Source organism: Hibiscus syriacus, unplaced genomic scaffold, assembly GCF_006381635.1.
Source record: "Hibiscus syriacus cultivar Baekdansim isolate YM2019G1 unplaced genomic scaffold, ASM638163v2 tig00110777_pilon, whole genome shotgun sequence".
NCBI lineage: Eukaryota > Viridiplantae > Streptophyta > Magnoliopsida > Malvales > Malvaceae > Hibiscus > Hibiscus syriacus.
In genome coordinates this window covers 1,205,778-1,231,999 of record NW_024062858.1, presented here as the reverse complement: position 1 = coordinate 1,231,999, position 26,222 = coordinate 1,205,778, and the positions used below count along the sequence as shown (strand labels likewise).

At 31.6% G+C, this 26,222-nt stretch overlaps 1 pseudogene; it reads left to right on the top strand.

Annotated features, from left to right (window-relative positions):
* The first annotated feature begins 23,699 nt into the window (after positions 1-23,699).
* LOC120139909 lies at positions 23,700-24,872 on the top strand (annotated as a pseudogene).
* Positions 24,873-26,222: the final 1,350 nt, after the last annotated feature.

Here is a 26,222-nt window from a genome sequence, read left to right as displayed (position 1 = left end):
TGAAATAAAAACATTATAAATTATATTAATTATTTATTAAAATAATATTGTTATATTATATTTTAAATATCTTTATTAAAATATTATTAGATTATTATATTAATATTAAATATATAAATAATATTATTCATTATTAATAATTTAATAATATTATTTCTATGAAATTAATAAATAATATAAATTTTTAATAATTTATTATATATTATTAAAATGAAAATATAATATCTTATATTATTATAATATAATTGATGATTTTATTATAATATTAAAATATAATATAATATTATTATAAATATTAATAAATATATTTTAAATATTTTAATAATTAATATTTTTGATTAAAATGATATTAAAATATTTTATTAATATTAAATTCATAAAATAAAATTATTTTGAGTATTTATTCTTTGAAGTGAAAAATTCGAAAAATAACTTACGGAAAATTAGATCGTAAGTCATATTCTAGAAAACACAAAGGAAATTATGTTGACCAGGAAAATATTTTATGTTGACCAACCCAGTTTTCCTCCAACCAAACACTGGAAAACATTTTTCGGAAAACGAATTACATGAAACAAACACGGGAAAACATTTTCCGGAAAACGAATTACGTGAAACAAACACGGGATTTCGGGGAAAACCAATTACAAACAGACCCTAAATGTCTAACTGTATATTTGGCAGAAAGATGCCAATAATGCAAGTTGGATGAAGAACTAATTGCTTACCCATGTTAATTGATATGAAAGGATATCATAAATGGAAATGTATAACTACACATAACTGGTATGGAAGAATGCCATAAATGATATATTATTGGTGTATAACAGTGCATAATTGGCATGAAAGGAAGCCACAAATGAAAATTCATAACGATATATTATTGGTGTATAAGGTACCACTTATGATAATTATAAAAGATAAAGGATTAATTGACACTTTGGTGCAATTGTTGAGTTAATCGATCGATAGAATCGACCAAGAGGGGGGTGAATTGGCAATTAAAGTTTTGGTGGAAACTTTTGCAGAAAATTGGCACAGCGATTTAGAGTGGTTCGCCTTTCTCAACCAAAGTCTACGTCCACTACCTTAGCTATCCACACTAAGTATTTTCCACAAATTCACTAATTTGTCTTTCTTTTGAGGACAAAGAGTAACCTTACAAATCCCTCAAAAATTATACCCAAATTCTTGAGGACACTCTCTCCTAAAGAGAACAATACAAATTTTGCAAACTTACAAGAAAATCCTCACAAGGCAAGATGTTTGCACAATTCTAGAACAAAGAAAGAACACTCAAGAATAATACAATTGAGCACAATAAGTGTTCTTGAAAGCAAAAATGAATATTGAATTAAATAGGCTTGAAAATGCTCAAACTTGAGGTTTGATGCTTTCTCTTTGATTCTCTCTTGATTCTTGTTGATTGTTGTTTCTTGTTTTTTATCAATGGCTTCTAAGCTTGTTTAAATACACCTTCAAATGATTCTGAACGTTGGGGATGCTTAGTGGAGTCAATATAGTCGTTTAAGTGTGAAAACAATTACTAAATTCAGTTGGGAGAGTCAGTGCATCGATGCATACCCATGGTGCATCGGTGCATCAGTGTAAAATTCAAATATTTTGACCGTTAGACCCTTAGTGCATCGGTGCACTAAGAGTGCATCGATGCATCAAGTGCATTCGATGTTTCAAAATAGCCAGAGTGCATCGATGCATGGTTGGAGCATCAATGCATCAAATGCATGGTTGGTGCATCAAATGCATTCGATGTTTTTCATAAAATCCTCAGTGCATCGATGAATGGCATGTGCATCGATGCATGGTATGTGCATCGATGCATGAAAAACATTCTATGTTCAATTTAATTCATGGTGCATCGGTGCATCACTCTGAAAAATTGATTTTAGGCTTGATTTTGGTTCAAAATACTTTGTGAAAATTGTTTCAAAAATATATTAAGTATAAAACACAATTTTACACATTTAGTAAGTTTTGAATTTGAACTTGAAAGACTTGGAGTAATAATTTGATATTCGATTAATTAAATCTAATATACTTAGAAAATCATTTATAAAATCTTAAAATTCATTTAAACTTAATTTGTTATATCGAAACACAAAAATGTTTTCAACAATTTCCCCCTTTTTGATATAACAAAACACTTGAGTAATTTTAAGATTTTATTTGAAAAACTATTTTGAAAATCAAGTTTGAGATTACTCCCCCTTACTATAACACTTCTCCTCTTTTAAAAACATTTTAACACTTCTCCCCTTTTAAAAACATTTTAACACTTAACACACTTCTCCCCCTTTTTGTTAAATCAAAAAGACTCAAAAACCAAGTGAAAGAAAGCTTTGAAAAAAAACATAGCCAATTGATTAAACATTGAAATATAGCTTAAGCTGCTAAGATCAAAGATCAAAAGAGAGATTAGCCATTGGTTTCATAATCAATATTCATAATCAATGTGACATGGTAAATTGGTCATAATGCAACTAATATGGAAATGATGCAAAAATTAATAAACATTAAGCTTAAAATGATAATTCAAACCAAACCAATATATAATAAGTTTAAAATCCATAAAAAATCCAAATCATATCTCCAAACAAAGTCAAACAATCCAAAGAAAATAATAATCCCCAAAGTATTCAAAATGTTTTAACAATAAAAGTTCAAAGATGATCCAAAACAAAACAAGATCTACTCGTCCATAGAAGGATCGGGAGGCGGAGGAGGAAATCGGGCTTGCATCTCAAGAGAGAGAGCATCCATACGTGTAAGCATCTCCCTTTGAAACTCCATCTGTCGAGCTTCCAAAGTGTCTAAGCGTTGATTTACTGCTTCGTGAGTAGCAGTCAAGTGGGATTCGATAGAAGCATACCGTAGATCAAATGTCTCCAAAAATGAATGAAAATATGGAGGCATTTGATCCTCTTGTGGAGCTGGTTCCAGTGCAGACTCATCGTCTGGAACGTGATCGTCGATATCTTGCAAAAGTTGTTGAAACTCAGGATCATCGTCAACAGCCGGTGCCGGAGGAGGAGGAGGAGCACGAGAAGAGCTAGGAGCAGCTCGTGAAGAGCTAGCTCCCGGGGTTTGCTTACCGGGTTGAAATACCCAAAGACTGGTTTCCTCGTCTTGTTTACAATCCGCTTTCTTCAAGGAAGTAAGATTGATTTGGTTTTGGAGTGGGATAAGATTGTCGAGAGAGAAGTCTAGACCAAGTTTGATAAAGAGGTTACTAAGAAGACATCCATAAACTAATGTTTTGACATGTTTTGAAGGAAAAATGTTTATGACACCAACTAGTTAACTGAAGATAATATAGGGTAGATTGATTTTGATCTTATTCTTGAGACAGTGCATCCACCACAAATCCCTAATACGAAGAGTGGAGTACCTACCTCCTGATGGTCTAAACCACCAAGAGATCATCAAATGAAGAAAACGATCGTGATGAGATCGTAGAGTACTAACACTAGCATTTGGAACATAGGGATAATCTACAGTTTCATTCTCATTATATATCCCATCATCATCTAACCCAAAACGGAAAGATATAGTCTCGGGGTCAATATTAATATATTGGCCTAAAAGATAAGATCTAATGTCTATAGTTCCACATTGAGTTTCGTTTTGAATACATACCGCATTGGAATAGAAAATGCGGACTAATTGTTGATAGACGATAGGTTTGAGCTGAAACAATTTATCAAACTTCCAAGCTTTAAGAATCGGAAGGTATTCAAAGTTAATATCTATCATAGCTTGAAGAGAAGGAATACGCTCTTCCCGGATTCTATAAGTTTGAAAAGAATTTATGTACCTAGAGTACAATTCATCTCTACGACGCTCAGGCATGTTAATACAAGATCCTAATAAAGATGAAGGTGGAGGAGGAACGAGATTAGGAGGTTGTTTTGAACGAGAACGACTCGACGAAGTCCTAGGGCGTTTGGGATTAGACATGGTTTAGGAATCGGAAAAAGGAATATAACCTGCATTTTGAAACACATGTATGCAATTTAATCAATCCCAAAACTCAAATGAGTCCACAATAATTCAAGGTTCGCTCAATCAAATCCTAATGGGCAAGGTTTTGAAAACTATTTGAAAATAATCATAATATGTATATTTTTCATGAAAATAACATAATTAAATCAAAAACATCAAATTTTAAAATTAAATTTAGATTTTCGATATAATAACTTTTTTTTTATTTCGAAAAATTCAGAAAAAATCTTTGACAATTTGTTAGTTTTTGATGAAATTAGTTGTAAAAACTAGTTTGTAATCATCAAACATTCAATGCTCGATATAATGTTCATCATAGAACTAATTAAAACTAGTCCTAAGATCAAAAATCAATAAACTAGTCCTTGAAAATTTCGGATTTGAGAGGAATATGATGTTGTTTTGCACGATTTGATGATTAAAGCAGGATTAGGAGTTGAAAAGATCGAAGATTCTGATAAAATTACGTTGATTTTGAGCAAAAGGAGGATTTAGAGAGTGAGAGGGGCGTATGGCTGATGAGGATATAGTTTTAGGGTTTGAAACAAATGAGAAAATAAGCCTTTTAAACCCAAAACACGACGGATGCATGACCCCGTGCATCAATGCACATTCAAGGCGTGCATCGGTGCATAAACATGATGAATCAGTGCACATTCAAAGGGATGCATCGATGCACTGTTAAGTGTATCGATGCATTAAGCACAGAAATGACAAAAATCTGTTTTAAACACTTAAAATGCTAAATTAATTAGCTCTAGTGGTTTTGGCAACTCATATAATGAAAATTAATCATGTTCAATCAATCAAATTAATCCTTAAATTTCATTTGAACACAAAATTAATTTTCATCAAGCAACATAAACTCCCCCTAACTAATATCAAAGAATGCAACCAAAAATTATTATTATAAGCATTTTTCATTTATACTTAAAAGTGCTAAAATTATTTTAAACACTAAGTGAAGATAGGTCAGTTAAACCTAATTCTCTCCTAAGTGTCCAAAATCTTTCTTTGTCTAAAGGTTTTGTAAAGATATCCGCTAATTGGTGCAAAGTATCAACAAATTCTAGAACTACATCTTCCTTAGCGACATGGTCTCTAATGAAATGATGTCTAATTTCAATATGCTTAGTTCTAGAGTGTTTGATGTGATTTTTAGTGAGAAAAATAGCACTAGTATTGTCACACTTGATAGGAATGGTACCTACTTCAATTCCATAATCAAAAAGTTATTGTTTCATCCATAAAACTTGTGCACAACAACTACCGGCTGAAATATATTCCGCTTCAGTGGTAGATAATACGACACAATTTTGTTTCTTTGAAAACCAAGAAATCAGCATATTTACAAGAAATTGGCAAGTACCGGAGGTGTTTTTCCCATCTAATTTGCATCCTCCATAATCCGCATCAGAGAAGGCATGCAAGCTAAAGCTAGAGTCTCTAGGATACAAAAGTCCTTAAACTATGAGTGTCCTTAAGGTATCTAAAGATCCTCTTAACAGCTAGTAAATGTAATTCCTTAGGGCATGATTGAAATCTAGCACATAAGCAAACACTAAACATAATGTCCGGTCTACTTGCAGTTAGATAAAGCAAAGAACCAATCACTGACCTATATAATTTAACATCCACACACATTTACCTCCTTCATCTATGTCAAGCTTTGTTGATGAGCTCATTGGAGTGTTATGTGGCTTCCCATTTTCCAGTCCAAACTTCTTGAGCATATCTTTAACATACTTAGCTTGATTGATGAAGATGCCATCTTTTATTTGCTTGATTTGGAGTCCCAAGAAAAATGAGAGCTCCCCCATCATGCTCATCTCGAATTCACTTTGCATTAGCTTAGAAAATTCTTGGTAAAGAACATCATTAGTAGAACCAAATATTATATCATCAACATAAATTTGAACTACTAATAAATCTTTACCTTTATGCTTTAAAAACAATGTAGTGTCAACCTTCCCTTTTGAAAAACCTTTTTCAATTAAAAAATTTGACAATCTTTCATACCAAGCTCTAGGAGCTTGTTTTAAACCATAAAGTGCTTTTGTCAATTTAAAAACATGATTTGGAAATTTTAAATCTTCAAAACCTGAAGGTTGTTTCACATACACTTCTTACTTTATAAAACCATTTAAAAAATGCACTTTTAACATCCATTTGATATAATTTAAATTCATAAAAACATGCAAATGCTAATAACTTTCTAATTGCTTTCATCCTAGCTACGGGAGCGTATGTTTCATCATAATCTATGCACTCTTCTTGAGTATAGCCTTGAGCAACAAGTCTAGCCTTGTTTCTCACTATATTACCACTTTCATCAAGCTTATTCCTAAACACCCATCTAGTACCTACAGTAGATTTATTACTAGGCCTTTCAACTAATGTCCATACTTTACTTCTATCAAATTGATTTAACTCTTCTTGCATAGCCATAATCCAATGTTCATATTTTAAGGATTCTTTAATATTCTTAGGCTCTATGCATGAGATAAATGCAATATAATTACAAATATTTCTAAGAGAATATCGAGTTGTTACCCCTTTTGATGAATCACCTATAATCTCACCATCCTTGACATAGTTGTACTCTCTTGGGTAAGATACTTCCCTTTCTTCAATAGTTGGATTCTCGAGAGGATATTGAGTTTCCTCATCTTTTATTTCTTCCTTTGATGATGGTTCTCCAACATCATGTTCACCGTCATTTATATTTATAATACCTACATCATCATTCAAACAAGAATCCTTCATCGAAAGAGGAATATCATCGAAAACAACATGTATAGACTCTTCTACAAATAAAGTTCTTTTATTAAATACTCGATAAGCTTTAGAATTTAAGAAATAACCCAGAAAAATTCCTTCATCACTTTTAGCATCAAATTTGCTAAGATTGTCTTTACCGTTGTTTAAAACAAAACATTTACATCTAAAAGGATAAAAATAACTAATGTTAGACTTTTTATTTTTAAAAAGTTCATATGGAGTTTTCTTCAAAATAGGCCTAATCATTACTCGATTAATAATATAACAAGTGTTATTTGTGGCTTCTACCCAAAAATATTTTGGCAAATTGTTTTCACAAAGCATGGTTCTAGCCATTTCTTCTAAAGTTTGATTTTTCCTTTCAACAACTCTATTTTTTTGAGGGGTTCTAGGTGCTGAAAAATTATGACTAATACCATTAGAATTACAAAATTCAGTAAATCCAAGATTTTAAAATTCAGTTCCATGATCACTCCTAACACTAGTTATAGAGTAACCTTTTTCGTTTTGGATTACTTTTGAAAAAGTGATGAATTTTTCTAATGTTTCATCTTTAGTACTTAAGAATAGAACCCAAGTATATCTAGAATAGTCATCTACCAAGATAAATGCATATTGTTTTCCACCCAAGCTAGTAGTTCTAGTTGGCCCAAAAAGATCTATATGGATCAATTGTAATACTCTACTAGTTGATACATCATTAATGGATTTAAAAGAAATTCGCTTTTATTTTCCTTTAGCACAAGCATCACAGATTTTATCATTATCAAATTTAAGCTTAGGCAACCCTCGAACTAAATTTCCTTGAATTAGCCGTTGCAAAATACTCAAACTAGCATGTCCTAGTCTCCTATGCCATAACCAACTATCATGCTCATCCTTAGCAACTAGGCATAAATTAGTCATATCAATAGAGTCTAAGTGCACCATCTATATATTTCCTATTCTATGACCAACAAGCATAATTCGATTAGATGCAATGTCAATAACTTTACAACCATTAGTTTCAAACATGACATTGAATCCTTTATCACATAATTGACTAATACTTAAAAGATTATGCTTTAATCCATTCACATATAAAACATTTTTAATTTGTATGGAAGAAGTATTACCTATAGTACCTATATCTTCGATGTGACCTTTTGAATTATCACCAAAAGTCACTTCTCCTCCATTTTTGGTGTTAAGCTCTATGAACCGGCTTTTATCTCCGGTCATGTGTCTCGAGCATCTACTATCAAGGTACCATGAATTTGAATTTGTTTCCCGTGCCTTGTAGCAATGCTCATTTTCCTACAAACATAGATTAATTTCTAATTTTTGGTACCCAAATTCTTTTGGGTCCATATTCATTAGTTTCCAAAATCCTAGTCCCCTTAGGTATCCATTTGTGTAGGATATCCTTATCTTTAGTAGTAATGAGTTCTTTAGGAACCCATATACTTCTAACGATTTTTCCATTAGAGGTTCTTCGGGGACCTCTATGATTGTAGTTAAAACTTTTTCTAACAAAGTTGGATTTTGAATTTTCTCATTTTTCAAAACGTTTTGTTCCAACTTTATCAAAAGAAGCTTTAAGATCATCAATTTTCTTTTGATGATCATCATTTGACCTTTGAAAGTAAATTGTGCAAATCCGAATTTTTCTTTTCAAACTCTTCTAGTTTGATTTGCAAATCTTTGATTTTACTTTCAAGATCGTTGTTGGTTTTGGATATGAGTTTATTTTCATTTTTTAATTTTGAAATATCATTTTTATATTTTAAAAATAATTTCTCATAATCCGAAGTCAACCCATTATATTCCTCTAATAGCTTATCATAAGATAATTCATCAAAATCAGATGAGTTAGAGGTTACCTTAGAATCTTCCCCCGAATGCCATCAAGCACAAGTTTTCTACTTCTTGTTCTTGTTCTTCTTCATCGGAACCCTCTCCATCGCTCCATGTAGCCACATGAGCCTTGTGCTTATTCTTTGATTAACCATTTCTTTTCAATTGTGGGCAATCATATTTGACATGCCCTGGCTTTTGCATTCATAACAAATGATAGGGTCTTTCTCTTTTGGTTTATTTTTGAGGCCTTCATTTCGTTTGAATTTTCTTCCTCAGTAAGGTCTCATCATTTTTCTGAACCGTTTGGCAAACAATTTCATTTCCTCGTCATCGTTATCTTCATCTAAATCACTCTCATCTTTTGTGGATTTGAGAGCAACTCCAGTGTTTTTCTTCTTCTCCTTCTCCTTTAGTGTCTCGTCAATCTTATCGAGGTCCACCTCATCTTCAAGCATCATTTCATGAGTGAGGAGGGAACCTATTAACTCTTCAAGAGTTAAGGACTTTAGGTTCTTAGCCTCGATGATTGCAGTCTTCTTGGATTGCCATGATTTTGGAAGTAAGTAAACTAACTTCCTCACAAGCTTTTTATTTGGAATGATCTCTCCATATGATTTGAGACCATTGACAATTGTTGAGAATCTATCCGTCATAGCTTTGATATCTTCATTTGGTTTCATCCTGAAATTTTCATAGCTATGTGCTAGAAGACTAATTTTAGATTCTTTTACCTCGTCGGTGCCTTAATAAGTGACTTGTAGTTTATCCCATATTTCTTTGGCGGTTGTACAAGATGAAACTCTTCCATATTCATCTGGTCCAAGAGCACAAAATATGATATGGATTGCTTTGGAGTTGAGCTGGAACATTCTTGTCTCTCCTTCACTCCACAATCTTAGATGAGTGAGAGGCTTGATATATCCGTCTTCTACAACATTCCATGCTCCCATGTCACTTGCTTGAATGAAATACATCATCCTATTCTTCCAATAGGCATAGTTAGCTCCATTGAAGAAAGGAGGCTTGTTGACGGGCATCGAATCGAGACCGAAGTCGACGTTTGAAGTGGAGGCCATTGATGACTTGATTATCGATGTAACTTTTCCCGAATCAACTCAAAAGGTAATTAAACCTTCAAATGAGTGAGGCTTTGATACCAATTGTTGAGCTAATCGATCGATGGAATCGGCCAAGAGGGGGTGAATTGGCAATTAAAATTTTAGTGGAAGCTTTTGTAGAAAATTGAACGTAATTGCACATCGATTTAGAGTGGTTCGACTTTCTCAACCAAAGTCTACGTCCACTACCTTAGCTATCCACACTACGGATTTTCCACAAAATTCACTAATTTGTCTTTCTTTTGAGGACAAAGAGTAACCTTACAAATCCCTCAAAAATTATACCCCAAATTCTTGAGAACACTCTCTTCCAAAGAGAACAATACAAATTTTGCAAACTTACAAGAAAATCCTCACAAGGCAAGATGTTTGCACAATTCTAGAACAAAGAAAGAACACTCAAGAATAATACAATTGAGCACAATAAGTGTTCTTGAAAGAAAAAATGAATATTGAATGAAATAAGCTTGAAAATGCTCAAACTTGAGGTTTGATGTTTTCTCTTTGATTCTCTCTTGATTCTTGTTGATTCTTGTTTCTTTTTTTTATCAATGGCTTCTAAGCTTGTTTAAATACACCTTCAAATGATTCTGAATGTTGGGGATGCTTAGTGGAGTCAATATAGCCGTTTAAGTGTGAAAACAATTAATAAATTCAGTTGGGAGCGTCAGTGCATCGATGCATACCCATGGTGCATCGGTGCATCAGTGTAAAATTCAAATATTTTGACCATTGGACCCTTAGTGCATCGGTGCACTAAGAGTGCATCGATGCATCAAGTGCATTCGATGTTTCAAAATAGCCAGAGTGCATCGATGCATGACTGGTGCATCGATACATCAAATGCATTCGATGTTTTTCATAAAATCCTCAGTGCATCGATGCATGGTATGTGCATCGATGCATGAAATGCATTCAATGTTCAATTTAATTCATGGTGCATCGATGCATGGATTGGTGCATCGGTGCATCACTCTGAAAAATTGATTTTAGGCTTGATTTTGGTTAAAAATACTTTGTGAAAATTGTTTCAAAAATATATTAAGTATAAAACACAATTTTACACATTTAGTAAGGTTTGAATTTGAACTTGAAAGACTTGGAGTAATAATTTGATATTCGATTAATTAAATCTAATATACTTAGAAAATCATTTGTAAAATCTTAAAAATTCATTTAAACTTAATTTGTTATATTGAAACACAAAAATGTTTTCAACAGCAATATATGTGCATACTTTCTCATTTAACGTACATAGGGCAGATAAAGAATAATTGGGAAGAATACATGGAAGGATAGGTAGGTTGGACCTACTAAGAATAAATTCGATAAATGTATAAAAGAAATTTAGTTGAATTGAGAATAATTTATTTGATCCTTATGGAATATGTGATTTAATTCGTCATTTAATAGTCATAAGATACGTATATATAAATTTTATTTTCTTTATAATATTATGTCTCACTAAGTAAATACTTAACGTGTATTGATTTCACGCGTAGGTAAAAGCAAAGACTAGTTGGTTACTAGGTGCAATAGCAACTATCATAAATCTAAGGTTGACTCTCATCAGTAACGATAGGACAATCATTTTTATTTTGAACATTTCTGGCATGTAATCAAAATTAAGAAAAATGCTCTGAAAAGTATGTAAAGTGGAAATTTTGTTAGTATATTTAAACAACTGTTTTAGTTTAAATTTTGAAACAAAATTTATGGGTTCTCAAATGAAAAACTAATTTAAAAGTGATGTGACATATATATCTTGTGTACAGAAAAGTATACGGGAGATGGGTGTTACAATCCTTGAGTTGTACAAATTTCATGTCTTAGTGGGTTTAGCTTTTATGCATGTCGTGGATTCGATATCAACATCCCGTCGACATCGGTGTGTGCGGAGATTGCAACGGTTTCGGCCTCATACTTGGATACATATTGGTTGGACGATGTCATGACCTTGGAGTGGACAGAACCTGATTGTCGTTGGTGTGAAAGCCAAAGAGGAACTTGCCTACCCGACAATGTTACCGCCGACTTACATGTCCGATGCGACGGTGCTAATAAAAATCGTAAGACACAAAACTTTAGTCCTGTGTTTTCCCCCGTAATTTACACAAATAGTCCTCCGATTATAAGATGTTGCTTTGTTGAGTCATCCGACTATTAAAAGTTACAAAATGCTCACTCAATTATTCGTGTGTTCTAAACTCATCTTTTTCGTTAAAAAAATAATGGTATTCTAAACTGGATGTTAACATGCTGATTAAAATATGATAAAATCATACTTTAATGATGTCTACTTACACCATTTGTGTATTTTATTTTATTTTTCACTTTAGATTTGGCCTCTAAATTTTTTTTTCTTTTTACTCAGATTGTTACGATCCTCACGAAAATAATAGATTTATTAAATTGTTAACATTTTTAGAATATTAACGTGATATTTAATGTATAAATAGTTTTATTTTGTTGACCCAACATCTTATATTATCTTATATTATTTTATAATAAATTATTTTTAAAAATATATTTTTATTTTAAAATTAGTTGTTAACATAATATTATATCGCTTTTCTTTTTCATGGATATTGCTTCAATATCATTAACTACATTGCTTTAGGAATTAGTTAAGTTTAATATATACAGATATATGAGAAGAATATTTTATATATGGGTAAACTTCATAAATGGTCACCCAACTTTTAGGACACTTGCATTTTGGTCACCCAACTTTTAAAAATTGTAATACAATCACCAAAATTTTAGTTTATTTTTATTAAGGTTTCTAACTTTATCTCCCGTTAGTTTCATCTGATGTGACATGTTATTGTTATTTTTCAACTTAATAAAATGATCCTTTTAACTCATTTCAGCATCCTGAAAGATTTTCCTTACCCAAAATTGATAAAAAAAATCTGAAAAATCAAGTTGTCCTTTCTCTTATTCTCTTTGTTTGATAATTCATGTTCATAAACACTTCAATTTACATGTTGAACCTCAAATTTCAAATTCATGTTCAAATTCCAACTTACCAAAATGAACTTGAAGCAGGAAACATAAAAAAACAAAATCCGTAAATCCTACATTACCCCTTTCTTAATCCAAAATAATCAGGTACAATAAAATCCCCAAACTAACCATCCAAATCACTCGCTCAAACCTTCTTCCCCTATCCATGGCTCTTATGATATTCCTTAGCAAACCAAGGATAACAACACGTGAACGTGGATTCAATGGGGGATCATACCAAATAAAAATTGTAATTTCTTCTAATACATGCAATGGTTAACACACCAAACGATCCTCATTCCAGCATTATTATTCGTCCAAGTTGTTCGTAAGGTAGCTGACATTCCACAAAAACATGTTAGGATCACAGTTGGTGTCTCTATTGCTAGCTTCAATTGTTGATCAAACAAAGATAATACGAGAAAGGGAAATTTGATTTTTAGGGTTTTCAGTTAATTTTGGGCAAGGAAAATTTTTTAGGGTGTTGAAATGGGTTAAAAGGATTATTTTATTAAGCTGAAAAATTACATTAGTGTGCCACGTCAGATGAAACTAATGGGAGGTAACGTCAGAGACTTTACTGAAAACAAACTAAAATTTCAGTGATTGTATTACAAGTTTTAAAAGTTGAGTGACCAAAATACAAGTGCCCTAAAAGTTTGATAATCATTTATGTAGTTTACCCTAAAAATTGAGTCCATTAGGTGGTCTTAGTAAATAAAAATAAATGTTGTTATGTTTAGAAGTTATGTGTTCACATAGTTACATCTACAAGGTGTATACATTGTAAATTAGTTAATAAAGTTATAAACAAATATTACCTTCTAATCAGCTCAAACTATTAAAAAAGTTAAATATAAAAAAATACAAATGAACTTAGAATATTTTCTTATATTCTTATAAAAATAAAATGAAAATAATATTTTTGATAGTATGGGGTGATTACAAGATAATATTTATTAAAATATAAATTAATTGTCGACGATACACACTACTTACGTAATCTCGAGCCCGAAATTTTTTGGAAAAATAATAATCATATTTAGTTATTTACTACTGAAGTCGTTAATTGGTTTAGTGAATAAATAGGGCCTTGGGAAACTCTACCTTGTAATTTCAACTTAATTTGCATGCATCTTTTCTACTTTAGGGCTTCCTGCAAGTGTTAAATATGGCCTACTTTTTGGCTTGGGAGCATCCCTTGTGTGCGTGATCGTGATTATGAATTGCGTCAAAATCAGCCTTATCGAGTGGCAGAACCACCCAGATGCCAATATCCTCATGACGTCCGTCACCGGCCATGGCCTCCTTCAATCAACTCCGGGTGCAACAAATGGACTTGATAGACTAACTATCGACGCATACCCTGCATCTTCGCTAGGTTCGAGCCGATGCCTACCGAATCCGAACGACAACGTTTGCTCCATATTCCTATGCGAATACCAAGCCAATGAAATGTTAAGAACTATACCTAATTGCAACCATTATTTTCATGCTGATTGTATAGACCAGTGGCTTAAACTCAATGTAGCATGTCCCATACGTCGCGATAAGTTTGAGGAGCTTCCATATCTCGCTCTATCATCTGTGAGGTCAGTGGTTGGCCTTTCGCTTTAATTGCATGTACTGTAATTTTTTTTTTAATTTTTGAGTGAAAATTTTGTAATCAATAATGTTGCTTAGGATGAATTGGGAGTACTAATGTTTTATTTATATATATATATTTGCTTAGCGTGTATATGATCTAGTACCCACCCGCCTTACTTTACTACATTCCATTCTCATCTGTCATACATAATTGTTTGTATTTGAATATTATACTAGGATTTTATTTTCTGAAATTTTGTATTCGTATTGAAGTTATACTTTATTTTATCAACTACATGATTGCAATTACTTATTATTTTTTAAATGATGATTGTCGGAATAATGCTATATATGTGACGTGAGTCCGGAGGATATATATTTCATATTTATTTCATAAAAAATAGTCTGTATTTTTTATTGATACTTATAAATATATTAATGAAATAGGTCATTGAACAGATATAAAAGGATTAGGATAATCTCAGAATCGACGTGGATGATGGAACAAGAATATTCTAAATAAAAATAAAGAAAACTTTTTGATAACGTAAATGTAACATAATTTTCCTAAATTTAAACATAATAATCATAACTTATGGTGAGTTGCTAGAAAAAAATAAATAAATTTTATGTTTGTAACGAATCATAAAATAAAAATAAAGAAAACTTTTTGATAACATAAATGTAACATAATTTTCCTAAATTTATCCCGCCCAATTAACATCTTTATAATATTTTCTAATTTCTAATTCAAAAATAACGTGACTTTTAAAAGTTGATTGAAATCATTACATAGACTAAGAACGTATCCATCATTATTAATATTTAAATATTATTTTTAAATAATGTTAAATAAGTGTCAATTTAATAAATAAATATGAAAAGTAAAACCCCCCGCCTTGCTTATGTCATACTCTGTTGCTTATGTAAACCTTTTCCATATCGGGTCCAATCCGACCTCTGTAGTTTTCTCTCCATGGGACAGTTTTTCTTTAGTGTAGAATAATTTTAAAGTAGTAATTTTTATATATTTGTTTAAATTCGGTTTTTTTAAAATAACAGTTTTAATTATTATTGAAATCGTTTAATTTAAAGTAATAATTACTTTATGATAGCATAATAATAATTGAACTAAAAAGTTAGTGTGATTTCTAAATGAAATGGAAATTGAAATTGAATGGAAATGGGAACAACATAATTCACAGCCCAATTATTGGAAAAAAACAAAACACAACCATTAAAAACCTATCTCAATCAATATGTTCCTCCACATGGATACGCAAGTCAACTTACCCTACTCCCAGGGCTCATCCTTAGATCATGCCAGGTACTTAATTGAAGTCTAAACCTGTTTCAGAATCAGACAGATGAACAATTGAGGATTGAACTGCAAAAAGTCTTGCAATAAAACGCTCATGTTTGTTCTTTGTGGGAGAGATGTATCAAATTTGTCAAACCGACCATGTCCGTGGTTCATATAAACAAATGTTCAAATATTCCTGGAAGACCAAACCATGACAGCTGATTGAAGAGAACAGGAGATGACCCTGATTAGACAAAGGTCGCACCGCCTGTTTTTCCAACATGTTCCTTCCACTGTCCAACGCTACCTTTGACCATGTTCTACCCTAACAAAGAAAACAAAGCGATAAGGGGGGACCAATATATATTTGCTGCTGGGAATAAATTGTTTGTTTGCTTTTGTGATTAAAAAATGAATTTTTCAATCAATAATTTAGCAAAGTCGCTATGGAATTATTCTAGATAAAGCCAAATTCAGTCTTCTTTCTTCTCTGTCAAAATGGCGGTGGCCATGCTTTGCAGAAATCCCGCACTATGTGTTCCTTTTTCCCTTGCACATTGTTTCATTCACATCTAAGCAAGCTAAACTTATTAGGCTATTTTAAAGGTAAAAGATAATATTATTTTTTTAAAGATCTCAAATTCAAACAATTATATATGTAGGGTGTGTGCACATTCATCGTTAAATGACAAAAAGAAAATTATGAACAAATATTGTTTTATAATTATCCCAGACTAATAACAGAAATCTAAACTAGCTTCTCTCATCCATTTAGGTTTCACGTTTGAACTCGCTTGCTCTGTATATAATGTTTAGTTGTATTTATAAAGAGTGATACAATGATACGTATCACTAAAATTAATCTAAGTTTTAGACCGTATCGAGTATAGGAGTATTTTGGGTTTTTTACAATACATGGTAATCACTTTTCTTGATATTGCCTTTGCGGTTAAACGTGTATGTCGGTTTATGAAGACTCAATTCCAATACTCGATACTATCATCCCTAAAACATGCCTTTAACATTGATACTCAATTCCGATTTTGAACAATATCAATATTAAATCATCAGTATCGATACTCAATTCCATATCAAGATTTAGATATCGATACTATTAGGGTAGTACTGCTACTCAATTCCAATATCAATATCAAAATGATATATCATAATATTAAATTAACTTACGATATCGAGACTTTCACGAATGATATTGATACCTCGTAATGATTTGATATTAATATCACTTACATAGTACCAAGACCAAATGCACTAAGTGGTCACTATCATCCCTAAAACATGCCTTTAACATTTCCTACCATTCATTAAACAATAGATATAATCTAGTGAAGTTAATCCACATCAAAACATACTTCAAATAAATTATGATCCACACTTTATCAAGCATTATTTCTTAATTTCATGTCATCATGGATCATAATTATTCACGTTAAATTTACCTTGTTCATCAAAGAATGATACATAGATGTTATATTCATCAATTTTGCAATATAACATGCTTAAATTCCAAATATTATAACACACACAGTCATACTTAGTATGGTTTACGCAACAAAATTAAATCGATACAAATAAAAATTTCATTTAACACATATTACAAAACCAAGTACATAGATGCCATACTAGAAATTTAGCAAAGGATAATTACACTAGCTAGCAAAAGGTCGATGATGGTTTTGACCTACTACATGTAATCTCAAACTAGGCTACGGAGATCGGTATCTTGTAAAATAATCAAATTAACAGTGTAAGCTTACCCAAGAATATTATTGTATGACATCACTATGATCCTCATTTAGCAATAAATGATAATAATATGAGCAACATTATAATGCATACTTGTAGAATAAGATATATTACAATAAAATCAATATTAGTTTAATGGCACTCCTTTGACATGAAAATACCTGGATCCCTTATAACATTATCAATAGTGTAATATCACATCAATATGTTGAATCCTCTAACTATATTATTATGATCACTTAATTATTGTCTTTTTTTATGTTGACAACCAGTCTTTTAATTTTTTCAATCAGGTTACTCGACTATTTAAATTCATTCAATCAAGCCACTTGCCGTTAATATTAACGGATGTGTTGATGTGATAGTTAATAAAATTAGTATAATTATCATATAATCCTCATTACTTATACATTCTATCAATTTGGTCATATTATTTACTTTAATTAAAAAAAGTAACCCTCCAATTAGAAGGTGTCATGCGTAATTAGCTTTTACCAGTGACACGTATCATCACCTATTTAAATAATAAACTTAACAAATTGGAATTGGCGTTAGGAAGAATCAAACCAAGGACCAAATGCATTTATAGCAAAACCTCAACCACTAGGGTAAAGTCCATGTTTGTTACTTGAGTTCAAATTATTTTATATATTATGTTTCAGATTATGACAGAAAAAATGAAAATAAAAAAGTATTGATAGAATTCAAACTTAAGACTAATGAAAATGGGTGAACATCAAATTAAATATTTGAAAAAAATCTTATAACATGTTTTTATATATCCTTAACATTTGTTAATGACAGATATTTAAAGTAGATGAGTTTAAGATTTATATATTTTAAAATTATCGCGTCAACACTTCAGTTAAATGTTAACAGCAAGTGACTTGATTGAATGCATTTAAATAGTTGGATATCTGATTAATAAAATTAAAAAATTGATGGTCAAAGTGAAAAGGGACAATAGTTAGGTGGTCAATAGTATAATTTACTCTTTATAATATTGAATATTAAAATTTTATTTTTAATTATAATTCACAGTTATTTTTCATTTTTTCCATGGAATTCCGAAATGCCAGAATTTCATTTTTTTTGGGTAAGAATAGTTTATATATATAAAGGAGGTATCATAGGTCAAAGAAAGGGGGCTATCATTTTCCAGAAAATAAAAGCTTTATGCATATATCAACATCAGTGATTTAGCTATCAAATTAAATTTATCACCTTTTATTATGAAAAACTTTTATCCAAATTATGCGGATATGCTTAAGCTATTTTCCTTGAATTTTAGCCACTAGTGTTTTATATCGACAAAGAAATAAACATTTTACAATTTATAACTTATTAATTCAATAAATAAAGTAGAATTTCTAGTGAACTATTTTTCCCAAATCTTTTCTGTGTTTAATAATTTAATTAACTCTTTACATACATTAACTTTAGAATTCCTTTTTGCAAAACAGTGAAGCTTTTGTCATGGTGACATAACTAGTTGGTGCATAAAGTTAAATAAATCTAAAGATAAATTCTAAATTTAATTTTATTGAGCGAGAGGAAAGCAAAAATCTTAAGAAAATGAGATAAATATTCCTAATAAATCTAAAATTAATTATTTAATATATATATATATATAATTTAATTAACCGACGAAATATATTTACAAAAATGAAATTACATTACGAGAATTTGCAATCTTTTAATTTCTCCACTTTAGGGTGTGACTTAATGAAAAGCCGACACGTGTCGGTCGACAAGAATCTTTAACAGCTGGCGCGTTGGCCTCAAGAGACCGGACCACTGGCTTAGTCGGCGTCGCTCTTTGCCTCGTCAGTCCACACATACATATACTGCCAAAACTCTACTTTTTGAAGTTTTCCTCACCATTTTACCCCTCATTCCTTTTCCAACTATATTTCATTTAGCTCTATTTAACCATTAATCAAATTAAAACCAAAATTTAAGATCTATATTAAATTGAATTTAGAAATTTATGTGTATAATAAGAGATAGATTGATGGGACAGGTGAAACAGTAATCCTATAAAATTTTAAAATTATTATATATTTTTATATTTTTAATATATTTTTTATTAAAAATATATTTTTCATTCCCCTAAAATTTTATAAAATCGTCCCAACACAAAAGTTTAAAAGGTCGTCTCATATACAACATACATACACTCTATAGACACAATTACTCGAACTCAGAAATAAGATTCTCTTTTAATTACTTAAATCACTTATGAGTTCAATAAAGTTTGTTGATATAATATAAAACTTTTAAGTTTTATATTTTTTAAATAATTGAGTGAGTGAAAAGTAATAATTGATATTTAAAAATAGAACATAAGAAGATTTTTATGTAAAAAAAAAAGAAATAAATTGTCTTAATTTGAGTTTATAGATTACTTTCAATCTTTTATATATGGCTACCTTATACTAAAATATGATGACAAAAAACCCTAAAAAAGTAAATTGAAAACAAAAATGAACAAAGGTAGGAGACAAAGTAACATGGAGATAAGGAGATAATGGTACAGAGGATTGACTTGTGAGGCATAGTTAGGTTTGTTTCACATGCAAAATACAGCAATACCCTTTTTTGACCAGTTCAGCAGATGGGTATCTTTCACGAGTTTTGTCATCTCCAAAAAAAAACTAATAAAAATAAGGGTAAATTTCATATTCAGTATCTAAATTATTACTTTTGTTATGTTTTGATACCCAAACTTTATTTATTTTAAAATTATATCTAATTTTTTGTTTTGGTTTCATTTTGGTACATCGCCGATGTTGACGTGTCAACATAATGTAATATCATGTTATCATTAGAAAAAATGTCACATTAACAATCCTGTTAAACTTTTAACAGTGGGGTACCAAATTAAAACATAAATTAAATGTTAGGTATGATTTTTAAAAGAATAAAGTTTAGATATTAAAATAGAATAAAAATAATAATTTAAGTATTGAACGTGTAGTTTATCCTAACAATAATAAGGCTAATAGTAATGACCTTTTCAAACCATACCTTTACGTATTTAATGCTCCATACCAAGATTGGATCCCACTTTGATACTCATGCAACCTTTATGATTTCATGGAGAAAAAGTCTTAGACAATAAAGTTGTTATATCTTTTTCGGTAACTTTCTTGGGAACTTTGTTTAAAAACTTCTTTTTCTTTCCCTCCCGTCTGTTTCTTTCTTGGGAAACTTACCAGCTTTGGGTTATTACTTGATCGTAATATGGTTGTAATCACAATAATGTTATATCTTTTTCCATATATACATTTTTATAAATTAAATTCTCTAGCAATTGAAATCTCCGGAGAAATATCTCCGGCAATCAAAGCCTTTGAAGGAACAACTTCGGAGTTCTTAAAAGTATCTAAAGTCTCATATCCTCTCAAAAGTTGTGGTCCCTTGATATGATCCCTAATAAGTTCACATGATTTTTCAGAGTAAATTCTACCATCATGCGGTCATATCTATTTGTTTTGTCAATCTATGAGTATAATCATTATCCTAGGTCTGACACTAACACTAAGAGATAGTATAAAAACCAACACGCATGGCTGGAGATGAGAGCAGCAACATATGCAAGTAGGGTTGAGGATGGGTAAATGTCAACCCTGGAATATAAGTTTCATTCAATTAGTTATATATTTTATTGATTATGCTCACTATGAGATTTTTTTATTCTCACCCTCAAATAAAAAATATATAATTAATATATGTGAGTCAATCCTAAAAAAATTACTTATAGATCTACTAATAAACGAAAGCTTAAACTATAACTCTATCTAGATATCTCTCACCACAATAAATATATTCTTATTCAATTCATTTAAATCACTAATCGTGATTATCCGTCAAACAGATTCATAACTTTTATTTTACCATCAAGTATAAGGGAAAAGATCTTGACCGGCCATTTAAATTATTGGAATAGAAAGAAGGCATCTTCTACAATACCATAAGCATTAGATTTCTGAATCGAATCATCAACTCGGGAGTACCGGCGACCTTCTAGTTCTAGTAAATGATTGAATTAAAATTGAAGACGAGTGTGGAATTTGGACAATGATTGCTCAACCGACACGTTTATGTTTGTTTGTTTGTTTTTTTTTTATGTAAGAAAACAAAAATTAAAAGGTTTGGTTGAACAAGTGCATGAGCTTACGGGTTGATCTGATAATAATTGTTTAAAACAGGAAACTTCAGTCATATGCTGGAATCGGGGTAGATTGTTATCAACATATGCAGACTCTTTCCCATCAACCTTTGTTTCTGATTATGTGAAGTTCCACAAACTTAGATACCAATTTATTCGGATGTTTCCTATTTATGCCTACCTCTAATATGTCGACAGCCTTGGAATGCTTACCTACATACATACATAATTAAACAATTAAAGCTATCATATATAGTTCAATTCTTTTAATTTATACATAGATTCATTGTAAATGATTAAATAATAAATAATCAATGTTAAGATCTTTTGTTTACACGAGGAAGGAGAGGAAAACTAGTATTAAATTTATGATTATTAATAAGTTAATAGGCCTAATTAATATAGATAGTTATCAATAGAATTTTATATTAGACAGATCGCATAAATTTTTTAAAATTTATGTCAAAGGATATTCTACATAAATCTTGAAAGAAAAGAAATCTCTATAAGATTTATGCATGGAGATAATTTTATGTCATATTTTGTAGGGAAGAAAATCCCAATTGACACGAGAGAGGGTCGAAGGTAAAAGCATTAAATGAGAAATTGGAATTTTGCCGAGAGGAAGATGAGGATAAAAATGAAGATAAAATTACAAGCGAAAAGGAGAAATGCGTAGCGTAGTGGATAACTGGGTGTAACATAAGACGCGTGTCACAGACCAGTTTTCGAACCCACTCTCCTAATAAATACAAAAAGTTGCTTTTTAGCTGTTCTGGCAAGTACCAACATCTGTGCCGGGGACCTATCCCCCAACTTTACTCTTACACCCTTCCAACTATTATAAACCATATTATTACATCCTAACCAGTTTTCTTTTGGGTATATTACACCTTACTCCATTAAACTTTGTTCATTGACTCGATTATACCATTGAGCTTTTAATTTTATCAGTCACAACATTGAACTTTAGTTTTACATTCAATAATATCATTCCGTTATTATGTCACTAACGAGACGGTAACATGGTTAGTGGTTGCTAGCATGGCTTGTCACACCAAAATGACATCATTTTGGTGTAATTGTCTTGATGCTTAAAACAATGTCGTTTTAGACATTAAACTTTTAAACAATTTACTTTTTTGGTACTGCACTTTTTTGGTCACCATCGACACCAATCATCTATCATCTTTCGTGATAAAATTGGTGCCAAAACGTTCAATTTCACTCCTCATTCTTCTTATAGGATTAATCTTTCACGAAATTCATTCAAAATTGACGAAATTAAACCAAAAAAAACTATCTTTTTTTTTTATGTTTGGAGACTTTCTTAGATTTACAGGATTTGGGATGTTTGTTTGAAAAATCGAACAGTGAGAAGCATTATTTCAAGAAGATGAAAAAACATATCTCAAAGCTAGTCTCGTCGTACGATCATTTAAAGAGATCAGAATATTAATACATCAAAAATTTAAATGAATTTTAATCAATTTTGTTTGAGTTTTGTGGAAAATCAATTCTAAGAGATGAAAGAAAAGTGAAAAGCGAATGTTTTAGTACCGATCTTGTCACAAAATATGATCGATAATGGGCGGTAATTGGCTACTGGAAAGTGTAGTGTCAAAAAGGTAAATTGTTTAAAATTTTAAAGACAAAATTAATATAATCCTAAAGTTTAGTGCTTAAAACGAACGTCGTTTTAAATATCAATAGGAGTCACCATAACGATATCATTTTATGTGACATTTCACGTCAACAACAGTTAATTATGTCATACAGAGTAGTTTACCCTTTTCAATTTACCTTCTTTTAAAAAATTATATTAAATTATAACCAAATGCAAAGAAAAATTTAAAGCACGTCTCTTTTTACAATTATTCTCATGAAATAAAATAAAATAATAGTAAATAAAAAACAGATGGGATATAGGAGGGGCATGGCTGTCATTACACAGCTATACCAATAGAGTAACTCAGACGGCAATTCAAACTTGATGAAAAGCTAGAAATACTCTCCTCTGCAGAGGGTTATAAATACAGCAAGCTCAGCCTCGGCCATCAGCATATAATATTCGGGTTTCTTCTTCTTCTTTCTTCTTTGTTTTAACTTTTGGTTTTGTTAATATATTTTTCCTTCATTGATTTTGTTATACCAGGCAAGGGATAAGGGACAATTTTTTTAGATCCCCTGTTTTAATTCAGAACACAGAAAAAATGATGCAAGAAATCGATAATCCTTTTGGATTCAACAATGGTGTTGATATGGGGTCTTGCCTGTCCCAGCTGATATTATCTGGTGGCTCAAATACCCTAGATTCAATTTTCTCTCATTGCGCACCATCCACTACCATCACCACCGAGCCATTAGGCTCTTCAGTCTATCTCCGCCAGCGAGACCTGCTTCAAAAGTTCAGCCAACAGAACAAACGGAACAATTCCTTTTCCTGCAACTCGCTTCCTTTTCCTTCTCCGGTGTCGACGAGCAACTACTCGACTCCTCAAAAGAAGAAGCAATACAGAGGGGTGAGGCAAAGACAGTGGGGGAAATGGGTGGCTGAAATTAGACTCCCGCAGAACAGAATGCGGGTGTGGTTAGGGACTTACGAAACAGCTGAGGCCGCCGCTTATGCGTACGATCGTGCTGCTTATAAGCTTAGAGGGGAATACGCGAGGTTGAATTTTCAAAACCTCAAGGATCCAAGTAAACTGGGTTTTGGTGACGGTGCTCGGTTGAATGCACTGAAGAACGCGGTGGATTCTAAGATTCAGGCCATTTATGAAAAACTGAAAAGAGAGAGAGCTAAAAAGAAATCCAAGAAGGTCAACTCCAATAGCCCTGCTGCTTCCTCCCCTGAAGTTAAGGTAAGTGAACCGTGTTCGTCGTCTTCATCGTTATCGCAGGGGGGTTTTGAGTGACAGTTTAAGCAACGACTTGCTGTCACCGAGTTTGTCTGAAGGTGGGTCTTGGAGATGTGAGAATTCGGCGTCGAATGATTACCCGATAATGATGGTGGAGGAACAACAATACGATGAGTGTTGGCTTGCAAGAATGCCGTCTTTTGACGCAGAATTGTTATGGGAGATTCTCGCTAATTAGGCATTATAACATTTTCTACTTAAATTCTTTTCGCAAAGTGAAAATTTTCAGCAGATAAACACCAGGAGAGACTTGTTTTTTCTTTCTATTTTGTGTTTCAGTAGTGTGAAAATGGTAAATTTCGTTGTTGTGTTTAGTGTTTTCTGGCAGGAATAAGATTTTTGCCCCTTTTGGTTTCTAATTCTGCTATTCTGGTTGAGGGATTATAATCCAGGGAGTTGTATGATTATTACAATTATGTGGGACCTTGAATATTTGAATGAAAATTAAGTAGCTAAATCTGCTTCTTATCACAAGCAACAAGTCTAGAATTATTGAAAGATGCCCAAACATAATACAGATTAAGCTCAGTTCTATCTAACCATTGAGGGAGACTTGGCAATGGCTTTGGTGAATAGAGATAATCAGATAACATTTTTAAAATAAATATTGTTAATAAAATAAATAATTGATCTATCAAAATTTAAATTTTAAGGTGGACATGAATGTACTGAGTAAAGTATGCATCCGCCGCTGCAATCAGGGGCTTAGGTTCGTCTTTTGTGATGAATTCGTTTTCAGCAAGCAAACCCTGTACTCCCTTTGATTCAAGCCAGCAAGGGGCGTATCTAAGGGGCAAGCAAGGATCTTGTCCCCAAAATGAAAAAAGAAAAATGCAGTTTAAATCACTTAACAAACTGTAAAGTTTTAAGTTAATGAAATGGTGAAAATATTTTCTACCCCTTGAAAATATCAAATGTTAGTTTAATCTCTTAAAAAATTGACTTAATTACAAAAAAATAAATACCAAAGTTATACTTCTTTTCTCGTTTAGACTCATAAAGTTTTTCGGTCAATTAAGTGTTTAATATTTTCGACGTTACGATTTTAAGTGTCTGATCCGTTATTGTTATTAAAAAAATCTTGTCAACTATTCAAAATGTGACACTAAGTGCGTTTATAAATTTTTAAAAATTTTATTTAAAAAATTAAAATTATGATTATTTTTAAAAATCTGACAATTTATCTGAAATCTAAAAAAAATCTTAAAATCCTTAAACTCAAAGTATCAATTTCGTCGATGGACATCCCTCGTCGCTATTGTCCTCATCGGCCGTCTACCGACCCATCGTCCTCTGAACTTGCCCGGCGAGTTGAATAGCGATCATTTGACTGAATGGTCATCCTCTTAGCGTATATTGCGCACTAGTAGGTATCCTCGAATAAACCCATTAGACATGCCCCGTAGCCTTTGCAATGCCATCGTTGCATGGATTTGGAAGGGTGTCTTTCGGATTAAAAGCTTTGAGCTCTTTTGATATTCATGGATTTCATGAAGAGCAATGGTTCTCGGACGGTAGCAGTGAGATTTCTTAGTGTTGATGGTTTATATACCGACCCTTAGTGTTGGTGTATGACCTAGAGTCATGATATTTGTTCATATGATGATAGGGCAAAAGATATAACTGTAAGATAATAAATTTGGTTATGACATATCATTTAGATTTGATGGTGGTCATGTGAGATTGTGGCTGACCGAAGTGAATTC